We start from the raw sequence: 18,480 nt of genomic DNA, 5'->3' as shown, positions 1-18,480 counted from the left end.
TCTCTTTTAAAACATGTGGATGGTTACAAAAAAGAAAGTTTTATCAAAAATTAAAATCTTCCTTTAAACTACAAATAAGGAAAGATATCAAACATTTCTCTTAATCCTTTGTAGAAAGCTATAAAAGGAAAGATTTATAATTTTTAAAACTCTCTTTTAAAACCATGGGGATGGTTATAAAAATGGAAAGTTTTATCAAAATTAAAATCTTCCTTTTAACTATAAATAAGGAAAAATATCAAATCTTTCTCTTAATCTTTTGTAGAAATCTATAAAAGGAAATACTTGAATTTTAAACTTTCTTTTAAAACTATGACTTTCACATAAGAAAAGATTTTAAAAAATTAAAACTCCATTTAATCTAATATGGCCGGCCACCCTACTTGGGCTCCAAGCTAGGGTCGGCCAGCACTTGAACCCATCTAGCCTTGGTTAGGCCGACCCTAGCTTGGGCTCCAAGCTAGGCTTAGCCAGACACCTTAAGGTGGGTAAGAAGTTGGGTTTAGGTGGGTAGACTTTATAAATAAGAGGCTACAATAGGGACCGAGAGGAAGAATTGGTTTTGGACTCCCGTTGAACTTGAACTTCACGTGTTCACCCCGAACACCCAACTCGAGTTCATCAATAATATCTCATACCACTAAAGAGTTATTATTGAAATACCTCACCAATCCCATATTACAATGTGGGCACCTTCTTATCATGAGTACGCTAATCTCCCTGTATTTAAGATATCGAATGTCCATTAATTAAATGAGTTACTAACAACTCACTTAATTAATATCTAGCTTCAAGAGTAGTACCACTCAACGTTATTGTCATGCCGAATTAGGTCCATCTGCAGAGTTTACATGACAATCCTTATGAGCTTCTCAAGGGGATATCATCAACCTAGATTATTAGGACACAGTTTCATTCTATAATCAACAACACACCATATAAATAATATCATTTTCCAACTTATCGGACCTATTGATTTAACGAGCTAAATCTCACCCTTTGATAAATCAAAGAAATAACTATTAAGTATATGTGCTTGTTATTATATCATGATTAAGAGCACGGACTTCCATAATAACAGAGGTATTGTTCTTTTATATAGTCCGTATAAAAAGATACTACCTCAAATGGTCCTGCACAATACACTCATAGTGTACTAGTGTAACTTATTAGTCAAGATAAACTAATACCTAATTACACTACAACCACGCCAATGGTTTGTCCCATTCCATCTTGGTCATGAGCAACTATTTATAATTTATAAGGAACTGATAACATGAACTTCTTTGTGTCTCCTCACACCATGTTATCTACAATATAAATTAAATGGACAACTACACTTTGCATAAATGTATACATTTCACCAATGTGATTCTTAAATATTTATACAAAAGCTAGGCTTTTAGTATATACTCTAACAGCTCGTTGCCCACACGACGCCCAAGATGAGGAGAGGAATACAACAGAAGATCAAGAGGTCTTTAGCTACAAAGAAAGGTATAACTAATTAATGGTTTCCGCTTTAAATTCATTAGTTAGTTTTCTTTACATGGATTCTGAAACACCATCACAAGAGACTAGTTATTTTATGTTTAGATTTTGTGCTATCAATTTTGTATTTCGATTTTGCGTTTCGATCTTGTGTTTCTATTGTGCTCTCTGTAGTTAAACCTAGGGTTACTATAAGAAGTTAAATATCCAATTTCTTTAAAAGGCTTTGTCTAGAAAGTAGTGGATGATCCCATAACCAAGAAGGCCTAGTGCCTCACCATGATTAACCTGAAAGCTAATTTTTGAAATAGATATTTAATCAACTTCTATAATATGATTTAGCTTAGGAAGATCATATCGATTAAACTTGTAGTAAAAATGTTATGTATCATTTCCAATCCAAGTTTAACTTCTAAAGAGAAACTTGGATTAATAATGTTAAGCATCATTTGCAATCCAAGTTTAACTTCAGTAGAGCACATAGGTAGCTAGGTTAAGTTCTGTGCTTGTACAAATTTTTGTACAGAGGAAACAGAACAGTGTTCCTGTTGGGTTTTTCGGGCCGTAAAAACTACTTTTTACGTTGCGGAAACCCCAAAACCCCCGCCACCGGATCCGTGCGAAGAATAAAATTTCGTAAAAATTCTAATATGAGTTTTCTAACCTAGATCTACACTAGATCTATAAGGAGAAAAAAGGTTACCCTTGATGTGAAGACCTTCGCAATCCCGCTCATCCAAGGTTCGTCGCCGGATCTCGAGAGTATCAAAGTAGATACTCCTCTATGTGTATCCACACGGACAACTCTATGGAGAGAACCTCTAAGGATGTGCTAGCAACCTTAGAAGATCAGTAATGGTGGAGGAGAGGGAGAGAAGAGAAGAGCTTGAGGAAGAAGAAGGAGTTACTCACCAAGCACACAAAATGCACTAAGTCCCTCATCTAAAGTGGTCGACCACTTTAAGAGAGAATGTAACCTCCATGGGACGCTAAGAGTCACAACTCTTGGTAACTCCCATGAGGTGGCATCTCACTTAAACAACCATGATAATTTGGAGCATCATCATTGGTCCACTTCTTGCCAACTCACCAATGAGGTGGCAAATGGTCAAGTCAAACTTGACTCTTCATCTTCCTCTCAAGTCAAGTCAAACTTGACCACTTCTTTCCCATGGTTGATCAAATCTAACCATTGGTTCAAGTCAATTTTAATTTAATGAATCTCTATTCATTGAATTAAATTGATTCAATGAGTCTAAGTGCAAATTAGACTCATTTAATACATGAATCAAATTGAGTCCAACTCAATTCGCCTAATTTGGATTACTCTTACTCCAATTTGGTTCATCACATGAACCTAATCCTTTAGGTTAATCAAATGAACCTAATCTCCATCTAATTGCCCTTTGTGTGTGACCCTATAGGTTCTTATAACGTTGGCAATCCTCCTAAATCCATTTAGAAGCATAAGTAATGAGCGGTATCTAGCAACACATCATTACTACCCAAATTATAAGAATGTTGAGATCCAACATCACCTTGTGACTACTAATTGTGACTCTTCACAATATATGACAAGTGTCCTTCTATCCTAGACATCTAGATTGATCAATGTGAGGCATAGACCGTGTAATCCTCTAATCAATCTAAATCTTGAACTCCAAGTAGACTCACTCAATCAAATGAGCTCAATATCTCATATTGACTCATTTGGGCATGGCCATGCACTTCGTGGTCTCACTTTATCAAGAATATCGATGTCACTCCCGTCATATAGGAGGGATTGATCCCATCTACATCACTCATATCCCTCTACATAATTCGTTACATACCAGTAATCGCCTTTATAGTCCACCCAGTTACGGGTGACGTTTGACGAAGCCAAAGTACGTAACCCCTTATGTAGGGAACCATGGTGACTTCAGGTCCAAGGACTAGTAGTCATTTTAATAGCCACATGAGAAAGTATATGACACTCATATAACGATCCATGAAACTTTATCATGGCGGGTCATTCAGTATACATTCTCCAATGCATACCCATGTGTCAACTTGATATCTCTATATCCATGACTTGTGAGATCAAGCCATCGAGTTGACCTACATGCTAGTCTCGTCGCATTAACATTGTCCCTGAATGTTAATACTCGACTAGGAATGATTAAGAGTAGTGTTTCCTATATCATCTCACTATCGATTCAACCAATCGATTGATATAGGTAAGAACCTTCTACTCAAGGACGCTATTATACTTAGTTATTTGGCACCAATACAGGTAAGTATAATAACCAAAACAAATGCCTTTATTTATATACAAGAATATGATACAATGAGTCCATACAACAATCATCAATTGATTGGCTCTAGGGCTCTAACTAACAGTTCCGAGTAGCAACCAACAATTGGTATCAGAGCTAGGTTTTTGCCTCTGTGTGTTTGGTTTTCAGTTAATTATGTACTTTTCATACATAAGTTTAGGCAGGATAATAGTAGGATGTGCAAATAGATTAACTCTATGGTTGCAGGCTCCAACTATTATGACCTATTGCGATTGTATGTGATTGGACCCTCGGACATGTTGACGGCATTTTATATGTGTGCATGATTGTAATTATTAAATACAGTAGGAGTTGTATTAGTTTTAGAATTTTGCATTCTGCTCGATCTAGATTACATGTACATTCCTTCATGGAATATATGATCGATAAATGTAAAATTTTATTTTTTGTCGCGGATCGTATCCTTGCGAGGTGTGGTGTTATTTGAGGACCAGAGGTACAGTGGAAAAAGGAAGTATGATGGATGCGACGACGTAAACCCTTTGGCGGCGGCTAGGGTTGGTGGCACACGGAGGGCATCTTTGGATGAGGCCATAATAATTGAAAAATTATTTTTTCTTATTTATTGACTTTTATGCTTTGTGTGCTGGTGTTTTGTGCGCTTGTGGGCATGTTAAAATTCCTCGTCTCTAAATAACTAAGTGGGAGAGGAATTTTATTTAAATTCTATGGTCTCTATTACTGGTTTGTAAGTGATGCATTCAAACTTGCGTATTGGCTCTGAGTGTCTTCCTCCATATCAGATGAGTTTGTTTACGGATCACTAGATCAAACTTCCTTAATGGATGATTATAGGAAATTATTTAGGAGCATGTGATCTTCTTCATCTGAAGGGGCACAATCCTATTTAATGGACTTAGTATCAAGTAATGATATATACTTAGGTGCATTTAATAGTATCCTCCCCATCGGAGTCACTGCTATTATTTGTGTAACCGTAGAAAAACTAACTATTAATTTTATTTGTCATAAAGTTAGGTTGATAAGATAATAAAATTAATGAGTAAAACCCCCCACTTACAAATGTTTGAATTTGTATATGTCCACATTATCGTGACATACAAAATTCACAGTGTTTAAGGTAATTTTATTTGTCATAAAGTTAGGTTGACAAGATAATAAATTTAATGGGAAAAATCCCCTCTTACAAGTGTTTGAATTTGTATACGTCCACACTATCGTGGCTTACAAAATTCACGGTATTTGAGGTAATTTTATTTGTCATAAAGTTAGGTTGACATGATAATTAATGGGTAAAACCCACCTCTTACAAATGTTTGAATTTATATACATCCACACTATCGTGGTATAAAAAATTCACGATGTTTGAGGTGTTGGTGAATTTAAATGAAATTATTTGAGGAATCAATATTATTTTAAATTCTAAAGTCTTGACCAAATGTTTTGTGATTCTTAGGATGACCTTCAATCCCCTTGCTATTATATTGAAAGAGAACAAACTTTCTGGTCCCAATTACATTGATTAGAAATGAAACCTTGACATTGTCTTAACTACTGAAGGCTATAAGTTCATACTTTTTGAGATCTGTCCAAGCTTGCCTAATAGTGATTCCAGTGAATAGGAGATTGAGTGTCATAAGAAATGGGTCAAGGCAGATGAGATGGCGTGGTGTTACATTTTGGCTTCTATGTCAAATGTGCTGCAACATCAACATCAGGTCATGCCTACTGCTTATGACATGATGTACAATCTCAAGGAACTCTTCAGACACAAGAATCGGGCTGCTAGGAAAGGAGGCTATGAGAAACTTGATGACGACCACCATGACTGAGGGGACACCCGTGAGGGATCATATCCTCAAAATGATGGCTATTTTGAATGAGATAGAAGTCCTTGGAGCAGAAATCGATGGGGACACCCAAGTCGATATCATTCTCCAGATGCTGCCAAAAAGTTTTAAGTAGTTCTGCCTGAACTATAACATGAATAAAAGGGTTTATTCGTTGGTGGAACTTCTGACAGAACTTCAAGCAGTAGAAGGGCTATTTCATCAAAATTCTCAAATTCACATTATTGAAAACGTTTCTCCTTCTAAACCGAAAGGCATAAATAAGAAGAAACAAACAAAGAAAGTAAATCGATCTCTAGGGACTGGACCAAAAGCAGGTGTGAAGAAGCCGAAGGGCAAGTACTTCACATGCAAGCAGTCTGGACATTGGAAGGAGAACTGCTCTCTTAGAAAGAAGAACAATAAAGGTATATTTTATTCTCTAGTAGTTAAAACATGTTTAGTGGTGTTATCTACCGGTACCTGGTATGTAGATATGGGAGCCACTGATCATGTCTGCAATTCATTGCAAGGGTTCCAGGAAACTCGATGACTATATGAAGAGAAGATTACCGTCTACATGGGCAATGCTACGAAGGTGGCGGCTATTACAGTGGGAGATGTTTATCTATCTTTAGATAAAAATAAAATATTAATTTTGAGAACTTGTCTTTATGTACCAAGTTTTAGAAAATTTTGACTTCAGTTTCAAAAAATTATGGATGGATATTCTCTTTCTTTTGGTAAAGAAAATAGAGTAGTTATCTGTTATGGTACGTTAGCTGACAATCTGTATACTCTAAATCCAATAACTCCCACGATACAATAAAATTCATTTTAGGGATATGCTCTGGAAATAGCAATGTACATTCTGAACTTGGTATCTTTTGAGTCACTACCCTTTACTCCCAAAGAATTATGGAATGGGCGTAAGCCTAGTCTGAAACATATTTGGATCTGGGATAGTCCAGCATATGTGCTGAAGGGAGACACTGATAAGTTGGAATCACACATACAGAAGTTCACCTGTTTGTGGGTTATCCTAAAGGAACGAAAGAAGGTTTATTTTATAGTCCTAAAAAAATAGAAGGTCATTGTTAGCACCAATGCCCGATTTTTAGAAGAGGACTATGTAATAAACCACAAGCCCATGAGTAAAATTGTTCATGATGAAATTAAAGAAGACACGTCTACTTTAGTACCAACGGTACAAGATGAGATACCACAAGAAACTGCAACACGTGTCACAAATGCTGTACAATTACAAGTAATGCCTCATCGTAGTGGGATGGTTGTTTTTGGAAGAGTCTTTGGGCTTGATCCCTGGAGAACATGAACTTGATCCATGGACATATGATGAAGCAAGAGATCTTGGAACATCCGGTTCAATGAAGTGATCCAGTCTTATGGATTTATTCAGTGACCAAATAAGTCTTGTGTATATAAGAAAAGAGACGGAAACGTGATGGTATTTCTTGTACTATATGTAGATGGCATTTTGCTCATTGGCAACAATATCAAAGTGATTGTCAGATGTAAGGGTATGGTTGTCCAAGTGTTTTGATATGAAGGAATTGGGAGAATGTGGACATAATCTTGGGATCAAAGTAATAAGAGATCGCAAGAAAAGGATATTGTCCTTATCCCAAGCTTCATACATCAATGCTATCCTTGCTCGTTTTAGCGTGCAAAACTCTAAGAAAGGTTTCTTACCTTTTCGGCATGGAGTACCCTTATCTAAAGAGATGTCTCCTCAGACATCAAAGGAGATAGAGGAGATAAAGGCAGTTCCATATGCTTCGGCTGTAGAAAGCCTAATGTATGCAATGCTATGTACAAGACTGAATATCTGTTTTTCCGTGGGCATGGTTAAAAGATATTAAAGTCACCCAGGACCGGGACATTGGACTGCCGTAAAGCATATATTAAAGTATCTGAGAAGGACTAGAGATTATATGCTAGTTTACAAGGCAGATGATTTACTCCCAGTGGGTTACACGGATTCGGACTGAATTGGACAATAGTAAGTCGACCTCAGGGTTTTGTGTTTACTTTAGGAAGTGGAGCCATAACAATGGAGGAGTGTTAAGGAGAAATGCGTTTCGGACTCCACCATGGAAGATGAGCATGTGGCAGCTTTTGAGGCAGCCATAGAAGCTGTATGGCTCAGAAACTTCATTATGGAATTAGATATGATTCCTACTTTCCCCCAAAATTATTACAATTTATTGTGATAATAGTTCTACAGTAGCAAACTCGAAGGAACCATGAGTCCATAAGGCAAGTAAACACATAGAGCGCAAGTACCACTTAATACGAGGAGAGGTTGTTGTAGCCAAGATTGCATCAGAAGATAACCTGGCAGATCCTTTCACTAAGGCCCTTTCGGCGAGAGCTTTTGATTGGCATGTAGAAAGGATGGGAATCAGATGCATGGCAGCATATATGGCAGCATAGTCTTTTAGTATAAGTGGAAGATTGTTGGGATGTATATTAAAAGCCCAGCTTTTTATATGAACATAAGAATAACATTGGTCAAATGTCTGTATTTTTGTTAAATACAGTTGTCCATTTAATTTATATTGTAGATAACATGGTGTGTGGTGCCACACAAAAAATCATGTTATCAGTTTCTTATAAATTATAAATAGTAGCTTACAACCAAGATGGATTGGGACAAACCATTTGAATGGTTGTAGTGTAATTTAGTATTAGTTTATCTTGACTACAAAGTTACACTAGTACACTATGTGTGTATTGAGGAGGACCATTTGAGATTGTTTGTTTTTATACTGACTGCATAAAAGAACAAAATCTCTATTATTATGGATGTGCGTACTCTTAATCCCGATATAATAACAAGCATATATACTTAGTATTTATTTCTTTAATTTATCAATATATGAGATTTAGTTCATTAAATTAATAGGCCCGATAAGTTGGGAAATGATATTATTTATATGGTGTGTTATTGATTATAGAAGGAAACTGTGTCCTTGTAATCTAAGTTGATGATGTCCCCTTGAGGAGCTCATAAGGATTGTCATGTAAACCCTACAGGTGGACTTAGTCCGAAATGACAATGAAGTTGAGTGATACTACTCTTGGAGCTAGATATTAATTAAATGAGTTGTCAGTAACACATTTAATTAGTGGACATTCAATATCTTAAACACAGGGAGACTAACGCACTAATGATAAGAAGGAACCCATAATGTAATTTAGGATTGGTGTGGTAGATCAATAATAACTCTTTAGTGGTATGAGTTATTATTGATGAAGTTGAGATGAGTGTTCGGGGCGAACATAGGAAGCTCAAGCTCATCGAGAGACCAAAACCAATTTTTCCTCTCGGTTCCTGTTGTAGCCTCTATAAAGCCTTTTATCCACCCTAAGCCTATCTTCTAGTCCATGTTGTGGTCGGCCAAGCACATCTTGGTGTCCAAGATGTGGCCGGCCAAATCCTTCATGGAGCCCAAGTAGGAGCCGACCAAGCCATGCTTGGTGAACAAGCATGGGGCCGACCAAAGTAAAAGGAAAAAGGAACTTTTTGATAAAAAATAATTTTTTCAAAAAATCTTTCCTTATTTGTAGTTATCTACAATGGTTAAAAGAGAGGTTTTATTTATATTAAAATCTTTCATTTTTTGTAGTTATCTATAATGGTTAAAAGAAAGATTTTCATTTTATTTAAAATATTTCCTTTTATAGAAATATACTAAGGGAATTTAAGAGAGAGATTTTAATCTTTCCTTTTATAGCCATCCACATGGTTTTAAAATAGAGTTTTAAATTTTAAAATCTTTCCTTAAGAGAGAGATTTTAAATTTCGATAAAACTTTTCTTTTTTGTAACCATGATTTAAAAGACAAATTTTAATTTTAATCTTTCCTTTTTTTGTAGATGTCTACATAATTTAAAAGAGAGAGATTAATTTTAAAACCTTCCTTTATTACCATGTACAATAGGAAATTTAGAAAAGAGAGATTTTAATTGTTGTTAAAATTTTCTTTTTTAAAGGGAGGCTATAAATAAGGAAGTTTTAATTATGTTTAAAACTTTCCTTTTTTGCCATGACCAAGGATTATAAAAGAAGAGGAGGTGATGGCTTATGGTGTGACACATATTATTATTCTCCTCTTCTCCTTGCTTGTGACCGACCCTCTCCTTCTCTCTTCCCTTAAGGTCGGTGGCATCTATATTCCCTTCTTCCTCATTTTCTTCCTTCTAAGGTCGGAGCTTGAAGAAGAAGAAGGAGAAGACAAGAAGTACCTAGGTGGCCGGTTGCTTGGAGGGGAAGAAGAATAGAAGGAGTTTCCTATTTTGGCATCCCTTGGTGGCTCGAGAGTCTTGGAGGAGAAGAAGTAGTTCGGGTGGATTCCATCTTGGTAGATTATTGCCCACACAATGTCCAAGAGGAGGAGAGGAATACAACAGAAGATCAAGAGGTCTTTAGCTACAAAGAAAGGTATAGCTAATTAATGGTTTCCGCTCCGAATTAATTAGTTAGTTTTCTTTGCATGGATTCTGAAACTCCAACACAAGAGGCTAGTGATTTTATGTTTCGATTTCGTACTATCGATTTTGTATTCTCCAATGCAAACCCATGTGTCAACTTGATATCTCTATATCCATGACTTGTGAGATCAAGTCATCGAGTTGACCTACATGCTAGTCTTATTGCATTAACATTGTCCCTGAATGTTAATGCTCGACTAGGAATGATTAAGAGTAGTGTTCCCTATATCATCTCACTATCGGTTCAACTAACCGATTGATATAGGTGAGAACCTTCTACTCAAGGATGTTATTATACTTAGTTTATTTGGCAGCAATACAAGTAAGTATAATAACCAAAAACCAAATGCCTTTATTAATATAAGAATATGATACAATAAGTCCAAAATACAATCATCAAATGATTGGCTTTAGGGCTATAACTAACAATATGAACAAAGGAAATAGGTAAGTTAAGACTCAAACCAAGCATGTTTCTTTTTTTTGTTTATGATATGTGCCTCATGATGAGGAAGTTGTTAACATAATATGCTCATGCATATATGATGATTAAACTTCATTCCATGCTCATATGTATTCGGCCATGATATGACTAGGGGCCTAGAAAAAAATTGTTAAACCTAAACTAATTATGCCATGATCCTCCTTAAGACAAGTTATGAAATTAATATGACATGCTCATGTTGTTCCCTGCAATAATTGCTATGAAAGTTGTTTAGGGTTCTCATGCTTTTATGATACTTGAACCCTAGATTCAAGCCTTACAAGTTTCAGCCACAACATGTTTAAGGGCCTAGGAAACTTGGAACCTAACCTAATTATGCTCATGATGTTCCTTGTAATAATTGCTATGAAATTGGTTTAGGGTTTCCATGATTTTAGGACACTTGAAACCTAGTTCCAAGCCTTAAGGGTTTCGGCCACAACAAGTTTAAGGGCCTAGGAAACTTGGAACCTAATCTAATTATGCTCATGATGTTCCTTGTAATAATTGCTACGAAACTTGTTTAGGGTTTCCATGTTTTTATGACACTTGAAACCTAGCTCCAAGCCTTAAAGGTTTCTGCCACAACAAGTTTAAGGGCCTAGGAAACTTGGGACCTAACCTAACTATGCTCATGATGTTCCTTGTAACATTTGCTTAAGTTTCACATGCTTGAATGTTGTTTTTAACCCAATGTAATGATTGATAAGATTCAGCCATGATAAGATTTATAAGCTTAGGAAACCTAGAACCTAACCTAAAGCATGCTCATGATGTTTCCTTATGGTATATGATATGATATTGGTTTAGGGTTCACATGCTTGTATGTTGATTTCTAACCTAAGTCACATCTATATGTTTCGGCCATTACATGACATTAGGGTTAGAAATCTAAATATGATTTTCCCATGTATCTCACATGAAATGTTTATAATGTGGTAAGAGCTTGTTATGCTTCTATGTTTAATTATGTACACTAATGATCTATGTATGATGGTAACCCTTATGCTATGCTGTGTGCTATTTATTGAGTGCCCAAATTATGCATGTAATTATGATGTGCTGTGTGCCCAAATTTTACATACCATTATGATGAGCTGTGTGCCCAAATTCTGTATGGTATGATATGATAAGAAATATGATGTGCATGAAATATTAAGAACCATGATATGTATGACATGCTACTTTACTTTATATGGCTTGTACCAAGGGTGGGCTCCATAAGCGCCCTGGGGTCGATGGACTAAGAATCGGGCCTCGTTAGGGATGGGCTCCTAAGTGCCCCTAGGTCGATGGACTAAGAAACGGGCCTAGTATGTATGCCTTGTAGTGTTCAAGACTTGCTACCTTGGACCTACATAGGACGCGCACATTTATTTATGTGGTACAAGCCGGGGCCCTAATCATGTTATGATTATGTTTAAGTATGTATGTAATAAGTTTTCAAATGACATGTTGCATATATTATTGCCTGAATCATGTTTTTGAAAGCCATCTCGCATAACGCTTTATGATTATGTTACGATATGTCATAATGCTTATGATTATGTTATGTTATGTTAGGATGAACTTTATGATTATGTTAGGATATGCTTTGATCATGATTATGTTATGCTAGGATGCACCTCATGATTTTATCATGATATGTCATAATGCTTATGATTATGTTATCTTATGTTAGGATGAACTTTATGATTATGTTATGATATGTTATGATCATGATTATGTTATGTTAGGATGCACTTTATGATTTTATTATGATATGCCATGATACCTTACGATTATGTTATGATATGATGCTTCTATACATGATATGATGAGTTGTCTTTATGCTTTATGCCTTGGAGATTTAGTTATGCTATACGGTTTTTGTGAGTAGGAAAGGTTCTTACTGTGCCTTGTGTGCTCACAGCTTACTTTCCTTGTACCACAGATAAGGGCAAAGAATGGATGTACTAAGGGAGCAGCAGGAGGGGGCAAGGAGGACGTGTGTAGTATTGAATCGGCTAAAGAGAAAGACCTGCTTCTAGTTAATAAGAATTATATTTATGTCGTTTATTTATGACTCCATGACATTTCATCATGCTCTTTGGTATTATGGTTTAAATTTATGTTAAGCATGTTATGTGACTCATATGATAGGTAGTTAGTGATGATGATTTGAAAAGTAAAGAAAAAGTTTTAAAGAAAAAAAAACTTATACTATAGATAAGACTTCCGCTGTTTTAAGAAGAAAAGATAAGTAACCCCCGTCAGCTTAAGCAAGAAGGGGCGGGGCGTTACAGTTTGGTATTAGAGCTAAGTTTAGTCTTTTCACTACACACATGTCAAGCCTCCATCCTGCCGCTCCAAGTAAGAATCTATATACTGAAATTAATTCTTCTATGATGCTTTAATATTAAGCATGTTTACTTATTTTTTTTTTTATTTTATGATGTTAAGTCACAGTTCTAGTTTAGGTATGCATGATGGTAGGATAGGAATAATAACGATCTTATGTTAAGCCTGGATAGAAATAACGATAATTTGTTGTTATTTATTGAAGATAAGCATGGCTAGGAGACGTACTACCCGAGCAGACGTGACAGCAACTCCACCAGATCTGACTCAGATAGTTACTGACCTCCAGCGTCAGATCATGGAGCAACAACAGCTGATCACGACCTTGATGTGTCAGCAAGAAAATCCTGCCACCCCGCCAGTAAATCAGAATGCAGTGCCCGTCATCCCAATAGTTGCACCAGTACCACCGATAGCCCCTGCCCCAGTGGTCAGACAGGAGACCTATTGATACAGTGGCTAAGGCTTAAGCCGGAAAATTTCTCAGATACTTGCGAGCCATGGGACGCTCAGGCCTGGTTCAAGACAGTGGAAAGCATAGTGGAATTACTGGACTGGCCCGTATCGGAAAAGATCAAATGTGTATAATTCTATTTTTCCGGAGACGCAAGGATGTGGTGGGAAAGAGTAAAGGCAAAGAGATAGATTAATCTGATGAACTGGACGGACTTCGAGACAGAGTTCTTCGAGGAGTTCTTCCATATGCAAGTGACGAACCGGCACTACGACGAGTTCATCGAGTTTCGGCAAGGTGACCTATTAGTGAACGAAGCAGTAAAATGCTTCAACCGTTTGGCACGCCTATGTCCAGAGTTGGTTCGCACAGAAAGAGAAAGGGTCAGACTGATGCTGAAGATGCTTCAACCTGAGATAGCACTGAACGTGGCCGGCGGAGTTAATAGACCGCAGACTACAGAGGAATTGGTCAGCAGTGCCCTAATCACAGAACATTATCAGAAAGTGATGAACGAGAATAAGAGTCAGGCCCGAACAGAAGGAGAGAGACCCTCAGGTAGCAAAACAAGCTGGAAAGGGACCTCTACAGGAAAAAGGAAACAATGGGACAATGCTAAAGGTGGCTCAGTGAATAAGCAACCAACATACCCCCAGTGCACAATTGGCGGGAAGCTGCATTCTGGATTATGTCACAAGGGTACAAGAAGGTGCTATAATTGCGGAGGGGAAGGACATCTGGCCAGAGACTGCACTAACCGGTTCCAGGTACCACCCCAGCAGAACAACCAAAACAAGAGTACCCCCTCACAACTACATCAGATGCAAGCTACTATTGAAGGAACACCGATTAGCCAAGGGAGACTGGAAACCCCACCAACTACAACGAACGCCAGGATTTTCTCGCTTACTAAAGAAGATATGGTGGGTGCCTCTACTGTCGTCACAGGTCAGTTACCTACTTTTAGTCAATATGCCAAAGCTATATCTGATGCAAAAGGCGAACCAGTGTTCGAAATTATTGGGAAACCGAGAGATATTACGAGTCAATGGATCGAAAATATGTCCGGGCAGCTCTCTACCATGACCATAGCACCCACATTATTCGACAATCTATTAGAGAAACAAACCAGTGACCAAAGTCTCCAAAGGATTAAACAAGAAACCCTAGAAGGAAAGAATGACGAATTCCAGATCGCGGACAATGGAATATTATACCTCAGGGATTGATTATGTATTCCCAGAGATCCAGAGTTGCGAAGAAGGATACTAGAGGAAGCTCATTCAACGCCCTATGCAATGCACCCAGGATCCACCAAAATGTACCAAGATTTGAAAAAGAAATTTTGGTGGTCCGGTATGAAAAGAGATGTGGCTCAGTATGTCGGTACCTGCCTGACCTGTCAGAGGGTTAAAGTAGAACATCAGAGACCGGGAGGATTACTGCATCCTGTCCAAATTCCAGAATGGAAATGGGAAGATATCTCTATGGACTTTATAGTAGGATTACCCAAGACAACAAACGGCTATGACGCCATATGGGTAATTGTGGATAGATTAACCAAATCCGCCCATTTTCTAGCAATCAAAATAACTTATTCGATTGAGCAACTGGCTCAATTATATGTCAAGGAAATTGTTAGGCTACATGGGATTCCTAAGACCATCATTTCAGACAGAGATGGTCGTTTCGTTTCACATTTTTGGGAATGCATCCAGAAGGCTCTTGGTACGAAGCTATTATTCAGTACTTCCTTTCACCCTCAGACCGACGGACAAATAGAAAGGGTTAATCAAGTGTTAGAAGATATGTTATGGGCATGCGCATTAGACTTCAAGGGGAGCTGGAGCTGATATTTATGCCTGGCGGAATTCGCCTACAATAATAGTTACCAGGCTACTAATGGGATGGCACCTTACGAGGCTTTGTACGGGAGGAAATGTAGATCCCCTATATGTTGGTACGAAGGCGGTGAAAAGAAAGAGATGGGATTTCAAACTGAGCTCATTGATAACACCACCCGTGCTATACAGAACATCCGCCAACGAATAGAAACTGCTCAGAGTCGACAAAAGAATTATGCGGATAAGCGACGAAAGCCATTGGAATTCAGTGTCGGAGACTCAGTATTTCTCAAAGTAGCTCCTATGAAAGGAGTAATGAGGTTTGGTAAGAAGGGAAAGCTAAGCCCCCATTATGTGGGACCATACCGAGTTCTGAAAAGAATCGGCAAAGCAGCTTATGAAATAGAGCTGCCTCAAGAGATGTCATCCATTCACAACGTGTTCCACGTATCGATGCTAAAGAAATGCCTTCCGAGCACGGATCAAGTGATCGAACCCCGGGCAGTACAAGTGCAAGAGGACCTAACCTACGAGAGCCGACCAATCCAGATATTGGATCGAGACGTCAAAAGACTGAGGAACAAGGAGGTACCTTTAGTAAAGGTCCTGTGGCAAAATCAATGATACGAAGAAGCCACGTGGGAACGGGAAGAGGATATGAAACAGAAGTATCCGTTGCTATTCTAAGTTCGAGGACGAACTTTCTATGAGGTATGGGGTACTGTAACACCCACGAAATATTAAGATAGGTATATGGATATTATTTTCTTTAGAGCATAGAAATAAAAAGGATAAGAGAAAAGGGAAAATAGAAACCAAAAATAGAATAAGAAGATGTGAGGTCAAGGATTGAACCTTGAACCTCCCATAAATAATGGAGATAAATTGATGTATGATAACCACTAGGATAATGAATAATATTTGGATAGAAAGGAATGAAAAATTTAGTTAAAGGTGAGAAGGAAATAAAATAAAACTAAGCAAAAGAGCAAGAGAAAACCAAGTGGCTTACCTCCTCTTCCTCTTGGTTAAGAGAAGAAGCAAGCAAAAGGTAAATTGCCTACTTCCCTCCCTCTCTCTATTTTTTGTGGGAATTAAAGGAGTGGGGGAAAAGAGGAGTTGAGGGAATGAATGAAGACATGTTTCATTGGCAAAGGAATAAATAGATTGGGAGAAGAAAAACAAGAGATTAAATTTCTTTTCTTCCTCCTTCTTTCTCCTTCCTTATTCTTCACCGAAACCAAGAGCCTTTCCATCTCCTTATTCCAAAAGCTAAGCTAAGTTCCTCTCCAAGAAAACTAAATTTCGAGAAGAAACCTTCAAGTTCTATCCCTTCCAAGCAAAAGAAGCAAAAGGAGGTACAAGAAGAAGAAGTTTTCTCCTTCCTTGGCACTTAGGATATCTTTTTCCTTAAGAAAAACCACAAGCGAAAGGATCTAAGTTTCCCTCACCTGTGGTACAATAGCTTGTGTATTTTTCTATGAGATTTGGTTGCCTAAAAACCTAGGATACCTTCATGAAAATTTCGGCCAAGACAAGACCAAAAAGAAAGATCTAGGAAATGTAAAGACCTAAATTTTGACATGCTCAATATGCTTCTTGTTACATGTATTATATGGTAGGGATATATCTAATGTTCATATGATAGAATATTGGTTAGAACTTAGAGTCATACCCCTAGACTCTCGGCCAAATATGAACAAAGGAAATAGGTAAGTTAAGACTCAAACCAAGCATGTTTCTTATTTTTGTTTATGATATGTGCCTCATGATGAGGAAGTTGTTAACATAATATGCTCATGCCTATATGATGATTAAACTTCATTCCATGCTCATAAGTATTCGGCCATGATATGACTAGGGGCCTAGAAAAAAATTGTTAAACCTAAACTAATTATGCCATGATCCTCCTTAAGACAAGTTATGAAATTAATATGACATGCTCATGTTGTTCCTTGAAATAATTGCAATGAAAGTTGTTTAGGGTGCTCATGCTTTTATGATACTTGAACCCTAGATTCAAGCCTTACAAGTTTCGGCCACAACATGTTTAAGGGCCTAGGAAACTTGGAACCTAACCTAATTATGCTCATGATGTTCCTTGTAATAATTGCTATGAAATTGGTTTAGGGTTTCCATTCTTTTAGGACACTTGAAACCTAGTTCCAAGCCTTAAGGGTTTCGGCCACAACAAGTTTAAGGGCCTAGGAAACTTGGAACCTAACCTAATTATGCTCATGATGTTCCTTGTAATAATTGCTATGAAACTTGTTTAGGGTTTCCATGTTTTTATGACACTTGAAACCTAGCTCCAAGCCTTAAAGGTTTCGGCCACAACAAGTTTAAGGGCCTAGGAAACTTGGAACCTAACCTAACTATGCTCATGATGTTCCTTGTAACATTTGCTTAAGTTTCACATGCTTGAATGTTGTTTTTAACCCAATGTAATGATTGATAAGATTCGGCCATGATAAGATTTATAAGCTTAGGAAACCTAGAACCTAACCTAAAGCATGCTCATGATGTTTCCTTATGGTATATGATATGATATTGGTTTAGGGTTCACATGCTTGTATGTTGATTTCTAACCTAAGTCACATCTATATGTTTCGGCCATTACATGGCATTAGGGTTAGAAATCTAAATATGATTTTCCCATGTATCTCACATGAAATGTTTATAATGTGGTAAGAGCTTGTTATGCTTCTATGTTTAATTATGTACACTTATGATCTATGTATGATGGTAACCCTTATGCTATGCTGTGTGCTATTTATGATGAGCTGTGTGCCCAAATTATGCATGTAATTATGATGTGCTGTGTGCCCAAATTTTACATACCATTATGATGAGCTGTGTGCCCAAATTCTGTATGGTATGATATGATAAGAAATATGATGTGCATGAAATATTAAGAACCATGATATGTATGACATGCTACTTTACTTTATATGGCTTGTACCAAGGGTTGGCTCCATAAGCGCCCCGGGGTCGATGGACTAAGAAACATGCCTCGTTAGGGATGGACGCCTAAGTGCCCCTAGGTCGATGGACTAAGAAATGGGCCTAGTATGTATGCCTTGTAGGATTCAAGACTTGCTGCCTTGGACCTACATAGGACGCGCGCATTTATGTATGTGGTACAGGTCGGGCCCCTAATCATGTTATGATTATGTTTAAGTATGTATGTAATAAGTTTTCAAAGGACATGTTGCATATA

This window comes from Zingiber officinale, chromosome 10B, assembly GCF_018446385.1.
Source record: "Zingiber officinale cultivar Zhangliang chromosome 10B, Zo_v1.1, whole genome shotgun sequence".
In the NCBI taxonomy this organism is placed as follows: Eukaryota; Viridiplantae; Streptophyta; class Magnoliopsida; order Zingiberales; family Zingiberaceae; genus Zingiber; species Zingiber officinale.
This window is presented reverse-complemented; position numbering follows the sequence as displayed.